At 37.9% G+C, this 12,032-nt stretch overlaps 1 pseudogene; it reads right to left on the bottom strand.

Moving 5' to 3' along the window:
• Positions 1-261: 261 nt before the first annotated feature.
• LOC149250748 (amino acid transporter AVT6A-like) lies at positions 262-9,180 on the bottom strand (annotated as a pseudogene).
• Positions 9,181-12,032: the final 2,852 nt, after the last annotated feature.

Genomic DNA, 12,032 nt, shown 5'->3' with positions numbered 1-12,032 from the left:
AAATATGTAACAGAGTTTCAGTTTGTTTTTAATTAATAGAAATGCTTTGTGACTGTGTAATGGTGTCTTCTGAGTCATTTTGATTTTAAGAGGTTTTCTGTCAAAAGATCCTGGACAGAGTAAACAGAGCATTGTCTCTGTAGTGGTTATTTTATTCGGTTTTGGTATTTTTCCATCCAAAAATACCCAACAGAACGCTCTCGTTACAATGTCGCAATTCGAGGATCAATCTAGCCTTGTAGCTAAAGAATGCGTTTTCTGGTTTCGCACATACTCATGTTATTTGAGTGAGAGGAACTCACGATTAACATTGTTTAACTGGAAATCTCATCTCAGTCAAAGACGTCCCTGCTAGTCGTGACTGTACATATACAGTGACTATTCATGGATGATTAGTTAAATCGCTCAATCATTGATGCGATATCAACTATATTCCTTTTCAATGTTTACAACTACAAATACAGTAGTATCTTTAACTAGAAGGCCGAGCGACCATGGCAGGATGATACAAGGCTTTACACAAGTTTATCCACTCTTCACAATTCTACAAGCAAATTCCCAAATCAGCGTTCTTTTCTCGGTTCTGTTCCAAATAATCTTTATATGTATGTGCACCACCTGCTCCTCATAAAAAATCATTCTCAAGATCGTGGAGGGCCTTCCTCCTTCTTGTTGAACAAAGAATTAATGTCACTCACTATAGCAATAGAACTTGAAACTACTGCCAGAAAAATCATGAGCAATGCGATGAATATGTCCTTCCTGGTTGCGATTCCATGGGGGTCTCTGCAATTAAAAAATAATTGAGGTTAGAAGTTACATACAAGCAAGGTGAAAGACGAAACCAGAAATGAAAAACAACTTTTTTTCTACCTGAGAGGAATGGAAGCTGGGAAGATGAACTCAATACAAACTGCTGCTGTGGCCCCTGTGAATTGAAATGCATCCCAGATACTTGGTATGAATGATGCCCCAAGGAAAACGATTCCAATTAACCCAGCAGTGATCAAAATGAACCTCTTATTATCCAAAACAAGATGCTTTTTGCTGGAAACACAAGCCCATCAAGATTAAGTCTCGGGGCAAAAAAAATGAGAGGAGAGACCAGCATCAGACGTACAACATACGTCACACGAACAATGTCATTCAGCACAACACAGTAGGGAACTCCCAAGTTGGTGTCAAAATTGGCCAGGACATCATCCATGGTCTGGTCTCCAAATAGAAGAAAGCCAAAAAAGCTTGTACTTATGTATACAATTGAGCACAATACCAATGATGTGCGAACAATGGGCTGCATTTCTGAAGGGTCCTCAAGTTCATTGTATATGGAATGAACTGCATGGCGCAAAGACATCACAATTCATTATAACATAATTTTAAATGCAAATTCAACTAATGAACTCTAAGATACTACACTGCAGGACCAGAGATGGAGGAAAATAATCCATACCATTGTAATGACAGATGTAAGCAGTCACAATAGCTGGTACCACAGTGAAAAGCTTCAAGAACGAAGTAAAATCCACAATATCTTGTAACAATCTTGGTGCTTTGACGGTGCCACTGAACAACATTATATCGCAATACCAGCCATAATCACAACAAATACAACAGCAAGTGCAACTGATAATGCAGAAGTGAATTTCAAAGAATCTGCAAATTCATGGTCTTCTCTCCGTTTCTCAAGAACGAAGTCCCCTGAGCACCCATAAACCTTCCAACAGCGGCAGCCATGATCTGTAACAAAAATAGGATGATCCACAAACCTAGCTTGAATCCCCAGTGCAAAACAATTCTATCTAAATGTACAGAATGGGTGTACCAAAATCCAGTAAAATACTCAGAGCAGATATTATTGCAAATGTGGGAAAGGTAAGGAAAGCCAATATCTCAAGTTTACCATCATTCGCTAAAAGGAATTCCAGGCGTCGGCGCGTAGGGCTCATACCAGGCATTACAGTGGCAGATTTGGTTTTCTTCTCGCTGGCGTTTGCCGCTGTGTTTCTCAAAAAAACGAAATACAGAGAAAAGATCGAAGAATGGGAGCAGGATTTTTTTGGCCCCATAGATTCATTTACAAGGAACTCCGCATCGCCACCAGTGGATTTAGGCACGAAAATGTATTACGCCAGGGGATTTGGGAAGGTTTATATGGGCGTTTTCCCTAGCAGTGGCCAGGCATAAACTAAGGAGTCAGTTCGGTCCAGATCCAACGGTGTAAAATGTTTTAATCGTCTAACAATCAATTATACGGTGCAGATTGTGCCAGCGCAACAGCCAGGGGAGTTGTTTCCTTACGGCGTAATAAAAACATTAAATGAGCATATATGATCTCGAAGACAATTTATTTAAGGAAATTACGTGTATATATGCACATAGTATAAACCATACTATGTAGGTCGCAAACGAACACAAAGGAGTAAAAATTTCAAAATGCTACTATGGCCTTTATAATTGGAGGGAGTATCTAGAAAATAAAAAATAAAAATTTAATTCCCTTGAGACTACTACTCGGTGCGAATTCAGTTTGGTTTATAAGTAAGTAATTTACAAATGTTAAGTATAGAGGAATTCAAGGTATAGTGCATAAAATGAAATATGTGAACCAAAGTGATTATAACACAATATCCAATGCTTACTGCAACAAACTCAGTACACCAATAGAAGACTTTAGATTCCAAAATAAATAGAACAGAGCAACAATTCCAATATATAATATATCCATAAATACAATAGCAAGGTGAACCGAGGACATATTTACACAAATTCGCAGTTGGAATTCAATTCACTAGGAATTATAAAGAAAATAAGGCCATTGGTCATAATATATATTTTAAAGAAATCACAGTAATGTAAATCGTGACTAAATAACCCTCATGAGCAGGGGTATTTAATATAACCCTGAAGAGAACCCAAATATTGGTTGGAAGCTCATATTTCATTTCGTCGTGATATAACAAGAAGTAGCACCAAGATAAAGTGTGATAATGACTAACTCGTGTGAGAGTGAAAAATATTCAGGGATTAGGAACAATGTAATCCTCCAGTCAAATTTATTCTCTACTATCCTACGACATGCTTACAACCATAAAACTGGAGAAAAATTAGAGATATAATAATAAGAAGTATATACATAATCAATAAAATGACAAAGGGTTAGTAAGTTATAGATATTTCAAGAGGAAGTATCGTGTGCTCCATCCCTACGCATCCAAAAATGAAAACCCTTAACCACAATGAAAGAAATTAATAGTGGTGAACCCATTTTGTATCAACGAATTGACAGGGGGGTCTCATGGTCAAGTCCGCTGAACCCAAGAGGAAAAAAATTAAGTGGGGAAAATACAAGCTCTGCTTGGAGAGTATACACCTATAGGGTTGGATTCTATAAATTATAGAGAAAAGTGATTGGAACAAACTCAGTGAAGATCCCATAATTACCTGCATTCCTAGTTGTGTAATGTCTCATCAAGCCCTCACCAGAACCTATGATGTAGACAAGGGTTGATAACCGCTAAATAGGAGAGTAAACCCTAAACATTCATTCATGGAAATAAAAAATTTAGGAGAAAAAATAAAAGGAATAAAAAAGAAACAAATTACCTGTGATGTTGTTGTGGAGGACTCCCCAAGTTTGAATCAAAACCTTAAAAATCTCTAGTGTAAAACAATCTTCGTATCGACTTCACCAAAGGAAAGGAATGTTGATGGAATACCTGCAATATGGCATCTAATAGAAGTTGATTAGCGTGCAACAAAAAAAAATGGACCATTAAAAACTTATGAACCATAAGTATGCGAAACCCCATTGGTAACCCCACTAGTTGTTTCATTTTATTTTCTCGTGTAACAAGGATTAAATCGACAATATGCGAGTGCCACTGAGCCCCTATAACTAGGAACAAGTGCAGGGATATGTTGTACGCTCATGGTTGCATGATATCAAGTAAACAAAGATAAAAGCCAAGATTGAATGATTGAAAACTCCAAAGTAGAAGCCTAGGGCTTGGGACATACACCAAAACCCTTGGAGAAGGACAAGTAAATCGCCACCATTGAAAAATATTAGGTACTAATGGACATGTGATCATCACGTGGGCCATTGACGTGTGAATAATTCCCTATCACCAGATGTAAGCCACAATATCCATCCACAAATAAGATGTTCCTTAGTCCCACATGGGTTGCAACTTATATAAATGCAAATTATAATAATTGTAAACCAATTTTTCATAACAAGTGTACGTTCAAACCAAAATCAAAAGGCCATATATTATATCCTTCGTAACATGGGAATAATATGCATTATATACGCGCTACAATGGTTACATAAAAAAATATACCTTGGTATTAATATTTGAAGAAATATATTCATTCCATACTAAGAATTTGTCAATGTATATATTTATTATTTTCTTTAGATAGGGCCATCACTCCTTAAGATGTACTCCGACATAAAATGGGTAAAGTTAACAAAAAAGCAAGAGTTCCCCATTAAATCATGTATTGGAACTCTATTCACCTTTATAAGGAATTGATAATCATAAATGAATTAGTTAGAAACATAAATAATAATGGAAATTATTTTCTGGTGGAAAGTAGGTACATGACATATGGTATTAAATTCAGGTTAGAAAACAAAGCCTACAAAGAGTTACGTATAAAAATGTGTATATGTTTGATACATGTAACTTAACATGTGTTGTGTTGATAATAAGGTACCCAAGTAAAGAAACATTACAAGACAAATGGAAGAAACTTCAAATCCACCTCATGTGGAAGAAGGGGGGTTTATGTAGAATTGGGAGGAGAGAATACTCCTCCATCAACTAAATTCCTAGAGAACGTGAGAAGCCTACAATAGGAGTTAGCTAACATCATAACTAGTCATGAATAGTTGCTAAAGGTTATTGAGAACAAGAAAGTTTGATAAGAGATTTGACTGAAAAATCTCTTCATAAACACATGGAGATAATGGGGGATAGAGAGAAACATAACCCACTAAAGAGAAGTAATACAAAGATAGAACCAAAAAAGTAAAAAGGTGTAGATGAATCAAACAAAACCTATCTAAAGACATATAAAAGAAGAATAAAATGGAGATTTAGGGAGAATTTAAGAAAATAAAGCCCCCAACATTTGATGGTGAAAAGGAGGAGGATGCAGAAGCATGACTTCTAAGTATGACAAAGTATTTCCAAGTTTATGAGTAGGACAACAATTTGAAGGCTAGATTAGCAATTTATGAGCTACATGGGAAAGCTTCCCTCTAGTGGGAGGAGCTTAAAATACCTCATACACTGGAAGAAAAGATGGTTTCTTGGGAGAAGTTCCAACAACAATTCAAGTCTAAGTATCTAAATTAACAGTACTATGATGATCGGAAAAAAGAATTCGATGAGTTAACACTGGGACAATTAACTATGGATGCATTTGTTGCTAAATTCACCAATTTGCTACATTATGTCCAGTATATCAAGGAAGAAAAGGCTAAATTATAGATATTTTTAAATTTCTTACTTGTCTCCTATAAATAAAGGATTGAGTTCGACAATCCTAGAACTATGGATGAAGTTGTGAGAAAAGAAGGACTATATTATCAACAATGTAAAAATAAAGGAGAAGGATGAAAATTTTGGCAAGATAGGGACACAAACAAATTTGTAGTGGAGAAAAAAAAGACAAAATCCTGCTGACACAGGGTTACCCCTGCTCTACCCACAGTTTGCATGAATTATGCACATAACTTGTCTGTCCTAGGAATTTTAACTCTCTGCCAGGTTAAATCTTCAATACTTTAGGTTCTAAGGCCCCCTTCTATACACCTCATGTTGAATGATTTATTCACACCCAACCATAGTCTAACCCTTATACAATATCCATGTATCGGGACTTTTATCACCCCTTAACCTTCATATATGACTTTATTAAAGTCTTTCTTTTAAATCCTTCATATCAGGACTTATTAACCCTTATAAACCTTCAATAACCTTTTATCAACCCAATTATATATGCCCGCATATATAATTAAACCACTATTTAACATTGTTATACCATGGAATTAACCCATAAACCCTTATATCTGTGCTACATTCATTATAAACCATCTACAATGGAAATACCCATAAAGCATGCATAACATACCTTTTCCACACTTTTCAAGGCTTTGCACAGTTCCCAAGGTATCCCTTTATCACTAATCACAATCGGCGTTCTCCGCGGTTCACATTAACATGCCTTCCTCTATCGTATTCGATGTGCGATAATGCAATATCTGATTTGAAATAACATTAACCGCGCTTCATTTCCCTATCGAGTCTGCTCTCATCACCCCTTTGCATAATCGCATGTCGCATGTGTTAAAGCCAAGGTCTATTCCAATGAAATATTGCGATCTGATCACACCATTAATCACGTATCACTTCCACTTGAGTTCCAAGGTTAATTTTCTTACCATTGAAACATTGTGATGTGAATAAATCTCCACGGTTGATCTTCCACCATTAGATCGACGACTGATGTCTTTCCCGATCAACCACAACTTGCTCGATGGTCCTCCACCGTAGATATGCACTTAACGGATCCAATGGTCTACAACAATTTTGGGTTAACAACTTGCTGGACACTTAACCAACTTTACACACCCGATGGGAATTATAAACTCCCAGTCTACTAAAGTTTGGGTCCAATTTCTTAATTAATTCAAACTACTTTAGCACCTGATATCCATTGGATGATGAGATCTCTCAATCCCGCGGTCTCCGATTTTGCGATTAGATCACAATTGTTGATTTGATCGCTGTTGTCCAAGACCTGGTTCTGATAATTTCGAAAGGATTCCACCGATGTGATTTAATCCTGGCCATTAATCATAAAGATCCAACGGCTACGGTTCACTGATACTTCATTTCTTCTCTCTTCCACTTCACTTAAAATTTACGCCATTTCTTCAGGTTTCTTTGGTTTCTGGGTTTTCCAAAGGTTTCACCTTTCACTCTTCTGCTGCTCAATTCGTTCCCACTTGAGCTTACCTCTATGATTTCTGTATCACAATCATTCCATATCATCACTTGGTCTTCCAATTGGGTCCTACGACCCTTTACAATCCTCTGTATTGTCTCCTCCTTTATGCTCCGCCTCGACTCTTCCTGTATACATAAAATATGAAAATCTCTGATTACATCATTCAATATTCGAATCACACACTTACACTAAGGATCGAATTCTCTGTATATAAATATAAAACAAATGATTACATATTAAGACTCTGTCTCTCTAGCCTAATCTTCTAATATCAGTGGCCTCTATTCCAACTCTTCCTGTAGGCTTACAGTCACTCCAAATATCTAACCTGCCTTTAATCTGTGTCCTCTCTTCTCTGCCTTTTCACTTACATTTATATAAAGGGATTCTAAAACCAATTTATGGTTTAGATCCATAAATTCCTTAACAAAATTCCTAAATAACTTCCTCATTCCTAAAACTCCTCTCTAATCCATAAATTCATGAACTAACTCCTAATCTAAGATTCATAATCAATTCTCAAATCCCTCAATCTCTCAACTATCCTAATTCTCTCATGTTCTCCTACATTCGAGAACATTTACAAATATGCCTCACAATATTCAATTAAATCCCATTCTCATTAAATCACTCAAAATCCTAAATAATTACATTAATTCACACTTAGGAGACCAACTCCCTTGAAAACACAATATCCATATGTCTACTAAAATATAATGACATTATTGGGCTGAATGCTCCTTCATCAGATTCCCAAAGTAGAAATTTTTCATAATCTTCTGAGCATGTGTCTTCATAAGTTGATAGAAAAACCTCCAGGGTCCCAGAATTTAGTTTGCAAACACCCAAATGTTGTGCTCCTTTGTTGCTGCTATATTTCTGTTGTCTTCTGCTCCATATTTTTCTCCTTGTCAATCAGGTTCATTCTCTGACTGATCATTCTTCCTGCTGCTGTTAATCTCCTCCATATGGACTACTTCATCATCCACTGCCACATTTCTTCAACCTCTGTGTCCAACGTATTCTTGGTTTGGTCTATACTTTTCAACTTGCTGCTATTTCTTTCTCTCTGTTTTAGGTTGTTATTGTTGTCCACTAACTCTTCAATCTGCTATTGGTTACTTTTAGTTTGTAGTTGTTGGTTTGTTACTTGTTCTTCTACTCTTGATCCAACTTTTGCTCTTACTTTGACTGCCTCCCTTTCATCCTTTCCCTCTGTTAAGATTATCTCTTTTTGCATTGAATCATGATTGTCCAGCATTCTCTCCAACAATTGAACATCTCTATTCCATGGATTAAATTCTTCCATCGAATATTCTTCTTCCATTTTCATTTGGTTGTTCATTTGTGCCAAATTTCCTCCAGCATCTACAATTAAACCTGCACTCATAGAACACTTATTAAAATATAATGCTTATGTGTCTTATCTCCCTTTGGCAACACATCAGTATGTTGCTCTAATTTTTCCTTCTCGATCAGCACATCAGTATGCTAATTTGAATTCCCAATAGAATTCATGAGACTATCAGCTAGTCTCTCCTCCATACCATCTTCTTCTATGATGTCTCTCTGCTCTTGTCCACAGTAGTGAACTGATTCCTCTGCAATCACACTGTTATACTCTAAATTTCCCAACAAATACTCCAGCAGTTCAAGTTCTCTGTGACACTTCATAAGTACTTCATCATTACTTATGATTCCTGCATTTATATTTAAATTATCAATTTAAAAATCACAAGGTTCAACAGTCTCAATTGTTGCTTCATATATCAACTCTTCAATCTGAATTTCATCTCCTTCTCTCACAAGAAATTGTTCCTGTGCTGTCACAGTTTCAAACATCAATGCATCATTAAGTTCTTTCTGCTACAATAAGTCACTGCTTTTCTCATTTAAGAGACATTCTCCATCCTTCTTTACTTCAGAGTTTTTATCTTCTGAAAGACACTCTTCCATACTTTTGGCAACTTTAAAATCTTGCTCATCCTCTGCAAAACCTGTAATCACATCAAAATTATTAGATTCAATAATACAAGGTTTTACATTTTCCTTTTGATGGTATGCATTTGTCCAATAGTTCAAAAAATCATCAATGATTCCTTCTTCTTCACCCAGAACTTCACCGTACTCTGGTTCACAAATAGATACTTCCATTTCCAATTCAGCTTCTCTGAGTTCTTCTATCATCCACCTTACTTGCCTCTATTGTAGCCTTCTCTGTAACTTAGACCACTTCACTGGATTCTTCTTTAAAACCCAACCTTGTCTCTGGCTTTCCTCAAGTATCATCATCAATACATTGAGTTGTTATTTCATCTCTTCAATATCTTTGTCAAGCTCCTCTTTGCTCATCCTCTTGTCATTTGCCTTGGCATCCTTTTTCTTCATATTTCTTCTGTTGTGGTCTTCTTCAGAACCTCTGCTATGACTATCAGTAGCCATATTCTCCTCCATCCTTGTGAGTTCCTCACTCATTCACTATGAGTTGCACTAAAGCCTCTACAACAATAAGTCCTCCTTGTTGCAACTTACCTCACCTCCTTATGCTGTTACCTATGCATCAATATAAAACCCACACATTCCCCAATCTTCAAATCAAATCAAACAAAACATATCATTTCACCTTCAAGATCTTTGCATGATCTTGTTCCACCATTTACCTGTACTTTGAATGGATTGTCCTCTTTTTCTTACATCTGCAAGTTCTGCTACACTTTATCTCTTTGTGACTACAATTTATCAGATTAAAATATGATCTCCCTTTCCTGCATACACATCTTAAAATACATCTCTTTTCTATATCCTTTTCTACAGAATTCCCTTGTTTTGTTCTGCTATCAATTGTTTCAATCACAATTATTCTCTAATACCAAATCACATAGGGTTACCCCTGCTTTACCCATATTTTGCATGAATTATGAACATAGTCTGTCTGTCCCAGGAATTTTAACTCTCTGCCAAGTTAAATCTTCAATACTTTAGGTTTTAAGCCCCCCTTCTATACACCTCATGTTGAATGATTTATTCACACCCAACCATAGTGTAACCCTTATACAATATCCGTGTATTGGGACTTTAATCACCACTTAACCTTCATATATGACTTTATTAAATCCCTTCTTTTAAATCCTTCCTATCGGGACTTGTTAACCCTCATAAACCTTCAATAACCTTTTATTAACCCAATTATATATGCCCGCATATATAATTAAACCACTCTTTAACATTGGTTATACCATGGACTTAACTCATAAACCCTTATATCCACGCTACATTCATTATAAACCATCTAGAATGGAAATACCCATAAAGCATGCATAATATACCTTTTCTGCACTTTTCAATGCTTTGCACAGTTCCCGAGATATCCCTTTATCACTAATCGCAATTGGGGTTATCCATGGTTCACATTAACATGCCTTCCTCTATCATATCTGATGTGTGATAACACAATATTGGATTTAAAATAATGTTAACTACACTTCATTTCCCATTTGGGTCCACTCTCATCGCTCCTTCACATAATCACATGTCGCATGTGTTAAAGCCAAGGTCTATTCCCATGAAATATTGCGATCTGATCACACCACTGATCGTATATCGCTTCCACTTGAGTTCCAAGGTTTTTTTTTTTTCTAAGTAAAGCTAAACTATTATATTACAGCAAGAGCAAAGTTACATTATCAAAATTACAACGGGGCCGCGGCCCTGTAAGATTTGTCTGAGGACAGACAGTAGACACCTGAGTATTCATGCCAGTATTACATAGGACACATGGACAAAGACTTAGAGCCACACTCATGTAGCTGACACATGGACAAAAACACTTGAAGAACATCGACACAGAACAGAGATAACATAAAACCGACACAATTACATAGAGACAGAGTGACAGACTCATATATAACCGCATAGGGAGCTGACAGAGAAAAATTCTTGCTGTAGAACCTGGAGCGCGAGCTGGGCATGTTAATCTTCATCAGTAGTCTGCGGTTCATCTTCCGCCTTGCAGCAGGGAGGCTGGAGGATGGCTTTACCAGAGTTGCGCATTCCAAGGTCACTTGGGCCAGCGCCATAGTCACAAACAGGTTCTCTCAGGCTTGCTCCCGGGTCATGTATGGGCCACATCATCTCAACAGCAGGGAATTCCATTTCCACCCTAGGAACAATCCCAGGAACACGCGGAGGGTTGGCCCGGGGATTACCATCCTCATCTTCCCAGGGATTGCTGCAGTGCTCCACAGAGACAGTCACGAAGAAAGTAGAATTGGCTAAGGTGCAGGGGATGCGGTATCTCACCATTGGGTGTTCCGTATGCCCACAGTCCATGCGCGCTGGAGGTTCCCCCATTCTACCTCTGCCTGGGGGCCTTCCCCTCGGCCTTCTGCACTCAGAGGTTTCCTCAATTGAGGAAGAAGTCGAGGGGGCTCTACCACTGTGACCTCCCCTACCACTGTTGCCCCTTCCACGATTGCGCTGCATTCTGGTCCTCTGAACAGAGCGCTCAATTCCGCAACGCAACACCACTGTTGGCACAGGTTTATTGCCAGACCGGATCCTTGCCTCCCAATTGCCCAAAGCTGTGGCCGCAGAGCCTTGACCCTCGCTCTCAAAGCTTGAATGAGAGCCGAGACTCTGAACCTCCACAACTTCTATCGAAACCAGAACAAGAGCCAACGAGAGACGCGGGTAAGTAAGCACTGCCAAATTCTCAGAGTCACCACTGGCTTGCTTGTGAGCCTGCCAATTGCCCCACTCTGCAGCAGCTAAACACTCACAATCACATTCAGGGCCAGACTGAGAGTCGAAGGGCTGAACCTCCGTCACCTCTGGCAAGATCAGAACAGTTGCAGATAGGAATTGCGGGAGAATGTCCGAGAGAATGCGGTTATGAAGCGCCATGTTACGCTTCTCAAGACTCGCCATGAATGTCGACAGGACGCCTCTGTCAACTCCCTTAACTCCCTTCCTTAAATGCAGCGGGTTGATGAATTTATGGTGTGTCC

The sequence above is a fragment of the Pinus tabuliformis genome, chromosome 7, assembly GCF_031772625.1.
Source record: "Pinus tabuliformis cultivar Carrire ecotype Pingquan chromosome 7, CPIR1, whole genome shotgun sequence".
Classification (NCBI taxonomy): Eukaryota; Viridiplantae; Streptophyta; class Pinopsida; order Pinales; family Pinaceae; genus Pinus; species Pinus tabuliformis.
This window is presented reverse-complemented; position numbering and strand designations above follow the sequence as displayed.